Raw genomic sequence first — 14,672 nt, forward strand, 5'->3', positions numbered from 1 at the left:
TTTTCGACCCATATATAATTACCACTGAGAAACAGGAACAACAGAATCTTTTTCAGTGAATGAACTTTAATGTGACCATAACATGAAACAAAGAACAATGAAAATGAACAAGTCATGGCCCAACATATAGATTTGTAAGGTCAAACAAACCCCTAATAATCCACCAAATCAAACCGATAAGGCCTACACTCATTTGTGTGCCTAAAAATCTCTCTCTCTCTCACTCTCTCTGTGTGTGTGTTTGTGTGTGTGTGTGTTGTGTGTGTGTGTGTCTAGCACTAGAAGTCCCAGAGAGGGGCCATTTGGCCTTTTTACCTAGAAAACCCACAAGAGGGCCAATTGGCCCCAAGTCCTCCCTGTAGACACTCATTTTGTTATGGAAATGTGGCTGTTAGTTACCTTACAGCTTAGAAATGAAATCTTACAATGCCTGTTGAATGTTGAATCTCTGCATCTTCGTTCCTTGGAGAGGAGCTTCTTTCACCACAAAATTCTTGAGGGAACTGAAGCGATAGTCCATGTGCACTGAGGTATTTATCCATCAAACAATTGTCTGGTTGCAGTCACATGAGTCGTTATGGTCACATGGGAATAGAATAGAATAGAATAGAATAGAATAGAATAGAGAATGTGAGAATAGAATGTGTTTTTATTCCTCATTCTCACATTCACACAGAAGTAGCCAACATGACTTCACCACTGAAGTGTGAAGTGTGTGAAGTGTGACCCCCTCACCCCACACACTGCCACTAACAGCCTCATTACCATAACAAAATGAGTGATTAGTGTATTGGGGAAAAGCGGTCGGGCCAAATGGACCCCTAAGCTGAACTAATGGCACAAAACATATGTCAACATAACCCAAAAACTTCAAACTAGTGAGCTATTTATATACACAATATCATGATGTCATGCTAGTTCATAAGCTTGAATGGTTGGCAGAGGAGCTAGCTATATCAATTTTAGCTAGCAGTTCATTTATTTGTTCAGTTTTGGTTGTAATAATTGCTCCATAAACTACTTATTAAGAACCGGGTCGAAAACGACCCGAACACCACAAGTGCTATATTTTTAATTAGAGCATAACAGAATTTTGGAAAAAAAATTTTTTTTTGTTTTATTTTGTAAAAATACAGGTGGCTGACAAAGTCAGAAAGCCTTGAGGCAAGAATCTAAACCCAAGGGCTTCGTTTACAAAGTCAAAGTTGAAAACGGGTCGGTGACGACCCGAACACAAGAGGAGGGTTAATGTGACGTAGGCTGAAGGTGTATCCATGTCACATCTCCAGTGACTCCAGCATCAGCTTCCTGTTGCCACACTGAACTAACTGGACTGATTTCTCTATGTTTCACTCATTTAAACACACACCAGTGTTCAACCCACCTTTAATGCAAGTCACAATCAGATTGACGACAGGAACTGAGTTACAGGAATAAACCCCTGAGTCGGACACAGACAGATTCTTTATCATGAGTGATGATTCATTGAACACACTAATTCGCTGATCTGGATCAGGTTGAGCAGTGAGGATGACCACTCTCTGTCCACCAACACCTTTACTCCAGGTTATATTACCATCAGTTTTACAGGAGAGGATGGTGTCACTTCTCTCTGTACATGTCTGATTGGATAGGGCTGTAAAAGTTAAAAACACACGTGTAAATCTCCCTCTTCCACAAGATACTATATTTCATATGATATAGTTAAGCAGTTAATGGTTTGATACATTTCAGTTCATTACTGATTCCGTGTGATTCAATTCATCCCTAATTGAGTGTGATTCAAGTCAGGACTGATTCAGTGTGATTCAATTCAGGCCTAAGTGGGTATGATTCATTTCAGGAATAATTCAGTGTGATTCAGCTCAGGCCTGATTCTGTATGAATTCAATTTAGGCCTAATTGAGAATGATTCAATTCAGGTGTGATTCAGTGTGATTCAATTCAGGACCGATTCGGTGTGATTCAATTTAGGCCTAATTGAGTATGATTCATTTCAGGAATAACTGATTGTGATTCAATTCAGGCTTAATTCAGTATAATTTAATCCAGGACAGATTCAGTGTGATTCATTTCAGGAATCATTCAGTATGATTCAATTCAGGTCTGATTCAGGATGAGTCAATTCAGGCTTGATTCAGTATGAATTAAATTCAGGACTGATTCACTGTGATTCAATTCAGGCCTAAGTGGGTATGATTCATTTCAGGAATAAATCAGTGTGATTCAGCTCAGGCCTGATTCTGTATGAATTCAATTTAGTCCTAATTGAGAATGATTCAATTCAGGCCTGATTCAGTATGATTCAATTCAGGACCGATTCAGTGTGATTCAATTTTGGCCTAATTGAGTATGATTCATTTCAGGAATGATTCATTGTGATTCAATTCAGTTAATTTTAGCTTTCCCACTACAGGAAAATCTTGATACCAGAGAAGCTTCTTTTTTTTTTTTTCCAATACCAACAATCACTTTTTGACCATTTCCTTTTTTATTTGAATTGGATTTTGGCTTGTAGATTGTTGCAGCTCAATTCCATCACCTGTTGGACCAATTTTCTGATTCAAATCATTTTTTTCTTTACAGCCCAAGTTTAAAAGAAAAAACAAAAACAACAATAAAAAAACGTGAAATGTGATCAAGAACACAACCATAAAAACATTTCAGTCCTACAGTCCTCACAGTGTACTCTTTTTTTTCCTTTGTCTTTATTCCACACTTGCATGGCAGTTTAACAGAGTTGAGCTGTGTTAGCATTTACATACCGTATCTATTTAAGAATACAAAATAGCAAAAACAAGAGAAAAATTTTATATAATGACAATAAATATAAAAGATAAAAGTAAAATAGTCTATCACTTCATAAATTGTTTATTAACGATGGCACACATTGGACTTTTGCTCACTGCTATTTATCATATTTATGACACAATGATTCACAAAATGGCTAAATAATAAATAAATGTACAGGTGAACACTGTGTAAAAGTGCATTATGGTTTACTTACCACACTCAGCCGTGTATAAGGTGACAAAGAGTAGGACAGAGGTCAAAGTGAGAACCAACATTGTCTGCTGTCTACCAAACTATTCTAAGTTCAAATGAGTTTGATTTCAAAATGGAGAATAATTTGAGCAAGTAAAGAATCTAGAATGACATGCTGCTAGTTTTTTTTTTTTCTTTTTTATCAGACATCTAATTTTTGGGTTTGTTTACCTGATATGTTTCGACGTACAACTTCCGTCTTCCTCAGAGTGTCACCGGATGTTATTGGTGACGCATCTTTTATCAGCTGCTGTTTCTGAAGGCGTGGCCTTCCTGTCTGGTTTGACAGGTCGGTCACGCCTTATACTGTCTGTTCGTCCCCTGCAAGATGTCACTCCAGGTATGGGAGAGCATGTATGCTCCCTCATCCCAGTTGATGGTCCTCGGGCTTCGCTTACGGATCTCCATGGCCTCCCTGATCCAGCGCTGATGTTTGTTATCTTCTGTGCGGATGACTCTGGCATTCCCCTAGTCCATAATGTGATTTTCCCTTTTGCAATGTTCTGTTATAGCTGACTTATAATTTTCCTGTTGTGCCTTTTCTTTTATTGTTCGGGTTTGTCTTGTAGCTGTCTCCTTTTCGCACTCTTTCTTATGTTCATTTTTTTTGTGTTGAAACTCCTTCCTGTCTCTCCAATATAAGTTTTATTGCATAATTGACATGGAATCTCATATATGGTGTTGCATCTGTTGTCCGGATGTATTCTGTCTTTGGGATGAACCAGGATCTGACGGAGTGTTGTGTGTGGTTTGACAGGTGTGTTAATGTTGTGTTTCCTCATTACTCTTTGAATGCGTTCAGTTATTCCCCTGATGTATGGTAATGTAACTACTCCCCTGTGTTCTTGTTTGTTAGTTTGTTTTTTCTCTTTCTTCTGTGTTTTGTTGTTCTTAACCTGTTCCGCCCCTTTGGATATTGCCCATTGTGGACGAACAGACGAACAGACAGTATAAGGCATGATCGACCTGTCAAACCAGACAGGAAGGCCACGCCTTCAGAAACAGCAGCTGATAAAAGATGCGTCACCAATAACATCCGGTGACACTCTGAGGAAGACGGAAGTTGTACGTCGAAACATGTCAGGTAAACAAACCCAAAAATTAGATGTCTGATAAAAAAGAAAAAAAAAAAACCTAACTATATTTAATATAAGACACAATGAACGTAATCGAAAGATTAAGAATTAGTTACGGAGACGAAAGCATCAAGGAGTTTCGCCGCCTAGAGCGATTGACACGGAAACGGGCATGCTACAGGAATCACCTGAGATTCAATCTGCGCTGCCGGGATGAGGAAGTCGTACCGGCCAGCCTGAACATCAAGAACCCGATTCCAACCAGAAACGCGGAAAAGATTATCAGGAAAGTGCGGATGACTCTGGTAAAAGAACGGATACGGTGCACAACGGATAAACTAAATAATATCAACAGCGAACTACATAGGGAGACGGAAACTTTCAAATGCCGGTTTCCCCAAAACAAGGAAATGGAAATGGCAATACACGGACACTTGGCAGACATACACGAACAGGAATTCACAGAGACAAAAACCCGACAAATAGGAAAACTGGACAAACTCATCGCACAGAAAAAGAAGGCAGAACCGGAGCACGCACACATCAACGACAAATGGATTCATAACATATCAAGGTACAAACTCTCACAAGCAGAACGCAGTATATTAGCAAAAGGACTCAACTACGCTGTCACACCGAACAATATACCTCACGATGAATTCATTCTGGCAACTGAATTAGCATGTGAGAAAATACAGGATCAGGGACAAAAAGCAGCACTAAGAAACGCAATAGCTGGTATACTGAAAACGGCCAAACCACCACCCAGAAACATCACAAAACAGGAAGCCAAAGCCATGAGAACATTAGCAAAAAATAAAGATATCACAATCCTCCCAGCAGATAAAGGCAGAACAGTAGTTATTATGGACACTGATGAATATGAACGAAAAATGAATGAATTACTCAGCGACAACGCATTTGAAATATTAAAAAAAGACCCAACAGAAGACAAGAAAAAGAAACTTAAAGCTCGGTAAACTCGGTAAATCTAATCACAAACATTTTGGCTATGGCAACCTCACGCTGCTGTCCACTTTAGTGTATCCTAGTTGGCAAGCGGTAGCCTCTGAACGTCATGGTAGGAAAACGATCAAAACCGCATCTAAACGCCAAAGCTTCGAGGCAGCTATAATTGCCATCTGCCTTCTGATGTCCGGGGATATACATCGGTGTCCCGGTCCATCTCCCACTTGTGAAATGAGAGACCAACATGGAATCCAGCAAAGCAGACGACTAACAGGCCTACCTGAAAACAACATCATGAGCACCGCGGTGATCCCTCAGGTAAGCTCGGTGGAGCGGGGTTCTTCCGTCGGGTTTGGTTGCATTTCAATTAACGCGGATATTTCTGCTGATTTAAAATCCATGGGAGATGCGAAGACATTGGCCGAGGTCAAGATCAGAAGAGCAGACGGGATTGAACGTGCCTCTGAAGACTGGCTTCTAGAGTCGAGGTGCTCGTGGAGGGGAAACATAGAGGCCGAAGCAGCAGCCATCCTTGGACAGACGGAGAATGAAACAACAACGCAGCGCTTGGAGGATATTGTTAATCATGGGGATGTGGTAACTGAAGTCCTACGGGCAACTAGGTCAAAACGACGAATAAATAAAGCCATAACTAAGCATCGTAAATGGAAAGTTTTTAACACCGTAAACAACTCTCGATTAATTTGGGACGTACGTAGTAAACCAAAAGGACTCTTAGGTGGTCACATAAATATAAGAAGTATTCTTTCTAAATGCGAACAAATACAACATGTTTTACAGGATTCAAATATGGATTTCCTCGCAATATCTGAAACTTGGTTAAAGGACAACTCACCACATGCGGCTATTAATGTGCCTGGTTTTAACATTTTTAGAAATGATCGTAAACATGGAAAAGGTGGAGGAGTTATGTGCTATGTAAAAGACACAATTAGATGTAATGTAATCAAAGATATAGCATGTGAACTTGAATGTTTGTGTTTAAATATTGTACTCTCGCCAGAAATGTCATTAACTCTAATTGTAATCTACCGTCCGCCCTCATCAAATGTTGGTTTCTATGAACAACTTAGAGACATGTTGCAGCAGTGTGACTTCAATAGAGAGGTGATTGTAATAGGAGATCTGAATGTGAATTGGGAAGATAAGTCTGCAAGAAAACAACTGAAACAAGTAACTGACAGTTTTAATCTAACACAAGTGATTAGTGGAGCAACTAGAATAACTAATTCCTCTAGTACACAAATTGATTTAATTTTTAGTAATAAATCTGAAAGAATAATTAAATCGTATAACATTATGACTGGACTCTCTGATCATAATCTGATCTTATTAGCTAGAAAAGTAAATGGAAGGATGGGGTCTGGTTCTGCACAGAGCATGGAGTATTGGAAGATACCAAATAATAAAAAGGAAGATTTTAAAAAAGCTGTGCAGAATATAAAATGGGATGAATTAATGAAATCAGATAATCTGGATTTTACTAGCCGGTATTTAGTGGATAAACTGCATAAACTAATTAAAGAATTCTCACAAAAGACTAGAAATAAAAATAAAAGGGCTCCCCTCCCATGGCTAAATGAGAATATATTACAAATGATGAAAGAACGCGATCAGACCCTAAAAGCATCACTGAAGTCTAAATTGACAACTGACAGGCTTAAATTTACATCAATTAGGAATAAGGTGACAAAGGAACTTAGAAAAGCTAAGGCAAATTACTTTCTTGACATAATAGCAACTAATAAGGGAAATTCTAAAATTACATGGCAGCAATTAAAGAAACTATCTGGACAAAATGATGCTAGAAAACAGATCCAACTGATGATCAATGATACTCTTACAAATGAGGCAATAGATGTAGCTGAAGCATTAAATCATTATTTTGTAGATTCTATAGCTTCTATTGCCAATAGTTTTTCCTTGCACCAGCAATATGATGTCAAGGAATCAAAGACAGGACGCAGTTTCAATTTTGAAAGAGTCTCTGAAGAACAAGTACTTAAAGTGATTGATTTACTGAAACCTAAATCCTCAAAAGATATCTATGAAATGGACTCTGCAATGATCAGGGAGTGTGCAGGCCCATTGATAAAACCAATCACTCATATCGTAAATATCTCTTTGACTCAAGGGAGCTTCCCCCAATATTGGAAGCCTGCAGTTGTTGTTCCCATCTTTAAGAATGATGACCCGCAGTTAGTTTCAAACTATAGACCAATAAGTATTCTCCCTGTTATGTCTAAAGTTATAGAAAAGTTAGTGGCAGACCAACTAGTGCGTTATCTAAATTCTAGCCAATGCCTACATCCGATGCAGCATGGGTTTAGGGCACACCACTCAACGGAAACAGCAACTGTCTATTTCATTGAAAGAGTTAAGTCTCTAATAGACAGTGGCGGGGTGGTTGGGACAATATTTCTGGATTTACGGAAAGCGTTCGATACGGTTGACCATAACATTCTTCAGTCAAAATTTGTTCAGTTTAATTTTTCTCAGTATACATCAAATTGGTTTAAATCATATCTTGTTAATCGTTCACAATGTGTTAAAATACAAAATACAAAATCCTCCATTAAGGATCTTATAACAGGGGTACCCCAAGGTTCTATTCTGGGTCCAATTCTTTTTAGTCTGTATATAAATGATCTCCCATCTGTGTGCCAAGGTTGTGAGATCCTTATGTATGCAGACGATACTGTAATTTTTGTTAAAGGTAAGAATCATTCTGAGGTTGCAGCTCAGCTTACAAAAGTTATGATTAATGTTTCAAATTGGTTGAATAATTGTCATCTACAACTTAATACTTCAAAAACTGTTGTCATGTTCTTTGCTAAAACAAAAAAATCTTACAATGAGCCTGACGTTTTCATCTCAGGGCAAAGAATTCAAATAGTTAATGAATATAAATATTTAGGTATCATCTTGGATAGTAACCTGACCTTCAAGCATCATGTTAAAAAGGTGAAAAGGATCATAAACTTCACACTTGCAAATTTTAGGCACCTTAGAAATTGTATGTCAACAGAGGCTGCAAAGATGTATATGTTTTCTCTTATAATATCACACATTAACTATTGTCTGCCAACATGGGGTACTGCAAACTCCATAACATTAAAGCCGATAATATCTCTATATAAACAAGCTGTCAAAATTCTAGATAAAAAACCAAGATCCTTTCATCACTGTATAATACTTAATAAATATAGGCTTCTGAGTTGGAATAATCTTGTTCTATTTAAAAATTGTTGTCTTGTATATAAAATCAGACAAAGCTTAGCCCCACCACCACTTTGCAGCCTCTTGCAATTTAGATCATCTGTAACCAGTGTTACTAGAGGGGCTGCTAGAGGTGATCGTGTAGTGCCTTTCAAGAAATCAACTTTTGGTCAGGCAGTTTTCACTTATAAAGCAGCTAGCGAATGGAATATAATCCCACAAAGTATAAGTGAGTCCAGTTCTTATAGTTCATTTAAATTTAGATTAAAGAAATGGCTGATAGACAACCAAGTCTGTCAGCATTAGTTTATGAGATGTTGTATCAGTATGAGTGAGTGTGTGTGTGTGGGTGCTGTGTGGGTGTGTGTAGGGGGATGGGGAGGAAGGGGGGAGGGTGTGTACTTTTGATGTGTGTGTATGTGTGTGTGTGTGTGTGTGTGTGTGTGTGTGTGTGTGTGTGTGTGAGCCTCTGGTGCATATAGCTGTGTTGTGGAGATGTGTGTGTGTGTGTGTGTGTGTGTGTGTGTGTGTGTGTGTGTGTGTGTATGTGAGTACCTCAGGCTCCTCTATTGCGTGTGTGTGTGTGTTGTGTATCTCTGGTGTGTGAATGTGTGTGTGTGTGTGTGGGGGGGGTGCTGTTTGTTGTAATTGTTTTATTTTTTTGCTTGCTCCTTTTGTAATTTATTCTTTTAATTGATAGGTAACTGCCATGTTCCTTCTGGCAGGGGGACTACCAATGGAAATTAGCCTTTTGGCTATAATTGGGTGCATTTACATTTTCTCTGTAAAATGTCAATTAATGTACAATGTCCCTCTATAACAAATAAAAGTAAAATAAAAATAAATAAAATAAAGCACTACTAAAACCACTACTCGATGAAAATAAAATAGATAAGCAGGATTACAATCATTTAGTACCCACAGCCAATGTCATCCCCAGGATTTACGGTACACCAAAAATACACAAACCAGGAACACCATTACGCCCCATAGTAGATAGCATTGGTTCAGTCACATACAACTTATCAAAAGCACTCACCGAAATAATTAAACCATTACTAGGACTCACAGACCAACACTGCAAAAACTCAAAACATCTGGCAGAAGAACTAAAAAACATCAAAATGCAGCAAGACGAAGTTTTCATTTCACATGATGTCATATCTCTTTTCACCAGAACACCCACGGAAGCCACCATACAGATAGTACAAGATAAATTAAAAACCGACAGGACGCTCAAGAAACGCACAAACCTCACCGTACAAGACATCACTCAGCTCCTTCAATTCATCGCCACATCTACATACTTTCAGTTCAGGAATACAATCTACAGACAGAAGGAAGGTTTTGCCATGGGAGACCCACTATCAGCCATCATGTGCGGTTTTTTCATGGAGGATCTGGAGCAGAAAGCACTCACTACAATACCAGCGGAATACAGACCAACACTCTGGAAACGGTATGTGGACGACATATTGGAAAAAGTAAAGAGGGGACACACTCAACAGCTCACCGACCATCTCAACACCATAGACAATACCGGTAATATAAAATTCACACATGAAGAAGAAACAGAGCAGTCAATAGCATTTTTGGATTTAAAAATACAACACACAGAAGATGGGGACATCAAAATAAAAGTACACAGAAAACCCACACATACCGACCAATATTTAAACTGGACTTCCGAACACCCCATAATGCACAAAATATCAGTAGTCAGAACATTACATGAACGCACAGCAATAATTACAGATCCACAGGACAAAGAACAGGAGGAACAACATATACAACACGCACTGAAGGCATGTCAATATCCACAATGGGCAATATCAAAAGGGGTGGAACAGGTTAAGAACAACAAAACACAGAAGAAAGAGAAAAAACAAACTAACAAACAAGAACACAGGGGAGTAGTTACATTACCATACATCAGGGGAATAACTGAACGCATTCAAAGAGTAATGAGGAAACACAACATTAACACACCTGTCAAACCACACACAACACTCCGTCAGATCCTGGTTCATCCCAAAGACAGAATACATCCGGACAACAGATGCAACACCATATATGAGATTCCATGTCAATTATGCAATAAAACTTATATTGGAGAGACAGGAAGGAGTTTCAACACAAGAAAAAATGAACATAAGAAAGAGTGCGAAAAGGAGACAGCTACAAGACAAACCCGAACAATAAAAGAAAAGGCACAACAGGAAAATTATAAGTCAGCTATAACAGAACATTGCAAAAGGGAAAATCACATTATGGACTGGGGGAATGCCAGAGTCATCTGGACAGAAGATAACAAACATCAGCGCTGGATCAGGGAGGCCATGGAGATCCGTAAGCGAAGCCCGAGGACCATCAACCGGGATGAGGGAGCATACATGCTCTCCCATTCCTGGAGTGACATCTTGCAGGGGACGAACAGACAGTATAAGGCGTGACCGACCTGTCAAACCAGACAGGAAGGCCACGCCTTCAGAAACAGCAGCTGATAAAAGATGCGTCACCAATAACATCCGGTGACACTCTGAGGAAGACGGAAGTTGTACGTCGAAACATGTCAGGTAAACAAACCCAAAAATTAGATGTCTGATAAAAAAGAAAAAAACAAAACAAAAACTAACTATATTTAATATAAGACATAATGAACGTAATCGAAAGGACATGCTGCTAGGCGTGTGCGTTCATCATTACGTAACTGCAGACTGAAATAGTCATTTCTGTTTCCATCAAGTACTTCAGAAACACTCTTCTGCTTAGACATCTTACAAATGTATTATTTTTAATTTCTTGTGTCTTTGTAATCCAGAAACTAACGTTGTAGTATTTGAGATCAGTCTCTGTCTCAAGACCACTTTTGTCTCAGTCTCAGACATAGAAGTATGGCGATTTTATTTCTAGGCTGATCAAGAGCACAACTGTAGGAATTTCACTAAATAGCCTGTGCATTGTCTGATTTATTTATTAACATCATTACTGTGAGTGGATGTAAAAGTTATTTTAAATGCACTGGTCCTCGACTTGACTTGGTTTCATCCCCTCAAAGTCTCAGTCTCGATACACTCTGGTCTTGGTCATGACCTGGTCTCAGTTTAGGTGGTCTTGACTACAACACTACCAGAACCTAATTAGTTATTCTGTCCTGACTGATGTAAGGGCATGTCTTAGACTGTGAAATATTCACCATAAAATTCACAAGTTTACAGTAAAATATTGTACAGTGAAAAAACACCATTTATTGTAAGCATTATTGTGATGTCAGTAGTTTCATGGTAATTCTTGGCTGTAAACAAGCAGTAATTTATTTAAAAAAACTACTAAAAATGTACTGTATTTTTCTGAAAGTGCTGCAAGAAAGTCACAGTAATTTACTAAAGATTTAATGTAATTTACAGAGTTGTGCTGTTATTTACTAAGTTGACTAAAACCATCCTGTAGCTTACTTTAAAAATACTGTAATTTACTAAAACTTTACTGTAGCTTTCTTTTAAAAATCAATGCAGTTTATTAAAACTTTTCTGTAGTTTACCTATTTTTTTTTACCTTCCTAAAACATGACTGTAGTTTTCTTTTAAAAACTGCAAGCTGCTAAAATTTTACTCTAGTTTTCTTTAAAAAACACAAAACATCCCTTTGTACTAAGTTACAAAAACATTAATTGTAGTTTATTAAACAACATACTGCAATTTATTAAATCTTTAGTTTATTAAAACAATACTGAAATTTACTGAAACTTTACTGTAGCTTACTTAAAGAACATACTGTAATTTGCTCAAACTTTACTCTAGAGTTTTTTAAAAATACTGTAACTTACTAAAACATTACTGTAGCTTTCTTTTAAAAAAAAAACATTGCAGTTTACTAAAACTTTACTGGAGTTTACCTAAAAAACTTTGTACGTTACCAAAACATGACTGTAGTTTTCTTTTTTTTTTAATTGTAATTTGCTAAAACTTTACTCTAGTTTTTTTAAAAAAAACACAAAACATTATTTAATAAACATATGTATTTAGTCACTATCACAGTAGTTTATTAAACAACATACTGTAATTTACTAGAACCTTATGTAATAACATACTGTAATTTACTAAATGTTTAGTTTATTAAAATAACTGTAATTTATTTAAACTTTGTTGTAGTTTACTTAAATAAAATACAGTAATTTGCTCAAACTTTATTCTAGAGTTCTTTAAAAATACTGTAATTTACTAAAACATCACTATAGCTTTCTTTTAAAAAAACATTGCAGTTTACTAAAACTTTATTGTAGTTCACCTAAAAACATTGTAATTTACTAAAACATGACTGTAGTTTTTTTTTCAAAAACTGTAATTTGCTAAAAATTTACTCTAGTTTTCTTTTAACACACACACACACACACACACACACACACACACACACACACACACAAACATCCCTTACTAAACTTATGTACTTACTTACTAAAACATTACTGTAGTTTATTAAAGAACATACTGTAATTTACTAAATCATTAGTTTATTAAAGTGCTGATGACACGTTTTTGACATCTTTAGCGATGTTTTATAACATAAAAAGTAATTCCCGATGATCCATATATTAATTCACAAAGGCGCCTATTTTACAAGTTATGATAAAAAACGCGGCTATTTGGGCAAATTTGACAGGGCTGCAGCACCCAGGAGACGGAGGAGGAGGAGGAGCTATATGACGTCAGCGAAAGAACCTTCCTCCTAACTTACCAGTTTATTGTTGATGCGACAGGTGTTCAGTTTGTCATTATTAGTATTATTATTATACATTATATATATATATATATATATATATATATATATATATATATATATATATATATATATATACATATATATATATATATAGTTATTATGCCTTCGCGTTGTGTTGCCGGCTTTTGCTCCAAAACCTACAAGGATGGGGTAAGTTTATTCAAGTTTCCCAGAGATCCCGAGCTGCATGCGAAGTGGGTGAAGCAAGTCAGGCGCACTCGTGACAAGTGGGAGCCCTCACCAACATCCGTCCTGTGCTCTGAACACTTCGACTTGGATTGTTTTGACACCCTTCCCAGCTTAAAAGAATCTCTTGGGTGTTCAGTTCAGCACAAACGTGTGTTACTACCATCAGCAGTGCCTACACAGTGTTGCCAGATTGGGATTTTTCCCGCCCAGTTGAGCAGTTTGAAGTGCATTTTGGTGGGTTTTGAATATATTTTGGGCTGGAAAACGTCAGCAGTATGTGTTGCCAGATACTGCTGAAGTTTTCCAGCCCAAAATATGTTCAAAACCCACCAAAATGCACTTGAAACCGCTCAACTGGGCGGGAAACCTCCCAATCTGGCAACACTGCCAGTATTCCGGAGGGGGTCTACTAGTAGCTATGCCGGATCCAAAGACAGTCCTCCTGTCAGAACATGTGTTGTGAAACGACGTAAGATAAAGGTACGTAGAGCTATAGATTCTACATGATAATCATAAATGTAATCATAAAGTCGGCATGATATCAGTCATGTATTTGCTTGTGAAAGCTCGCGGCTTTCATATAACTGCCACCTAGCAACGAGAGGCAAAGGGTAAAGAGGGTAGGCTTATCATAGATTCTATTCGGAAGAGATCAACACAATTCTAGACTCCCAGAAGAGGAAGAGCTAGCACTAGAGAGTTCACCGGCGTGTTCATGCGCCATTTCCATTGAGTAGAACCATAAGATGTCTATGAGTAGAACAGCCAGTGAACCGCAGCGTGTTCTCCCGCTGACGTCACAACATGGCCGCGAGCCACGGACCCAGTTTTCTTGCAATTAAAAGTTGGATATTTGCGTAACAACAGCTTCTTTTCACGTAATTATAACAGAAATCTAACGTTTGCCATGTTGTATAGTTTATTTAAGAAATTGCATAGAGTCATGTTCATGTCATCAGCCCTTTAAAACAATACTGTAATTTACTTAAATTTTACTGTAGTTTACTTAAAGAACATACTGTAATTTGCTCAAACTTTACTCGAGTTCTTTAAAGAATTCTGTAACTTACTAAAACATTACTGTAGTATATTAAAGAACACACTGTAATAAACTAGAACCTTACTTAAACATACTGTAGTTTACTTAAAACACACTGCAATTTACTAAAAGCTTGCTATAGTTTATTAAAAAAACATGATGTAGTTTACTAAACTACTTAACAAAATACTATACTAAAATCTGACTGTGGTTTACTACAGATTTAATTTAATAAAAACCTACTGCAGTTTACAAAGTAATACTTGCATAAAATCACTGTAATTTAATAAAAGCCTTCTGTAATTTACTAAAAATGTACAGTGATTATTGAAAAC

Source organism: Neoarius graeffei, chromosome 2 (assembly GCF_027579695.1).
Source record: "Neoarius graeffei isolate fNeoGra1 chromosome 2, fNeoGra1.pri, whole genome shotgun sequence".
Classification (NCBI taxonomy): domain Eukaryota; kingdom Metazoa; phylum Chordata; class Actinopteri; order Siluriformes; family Ariidae; genus Neoarius; species Neoarius graeffei.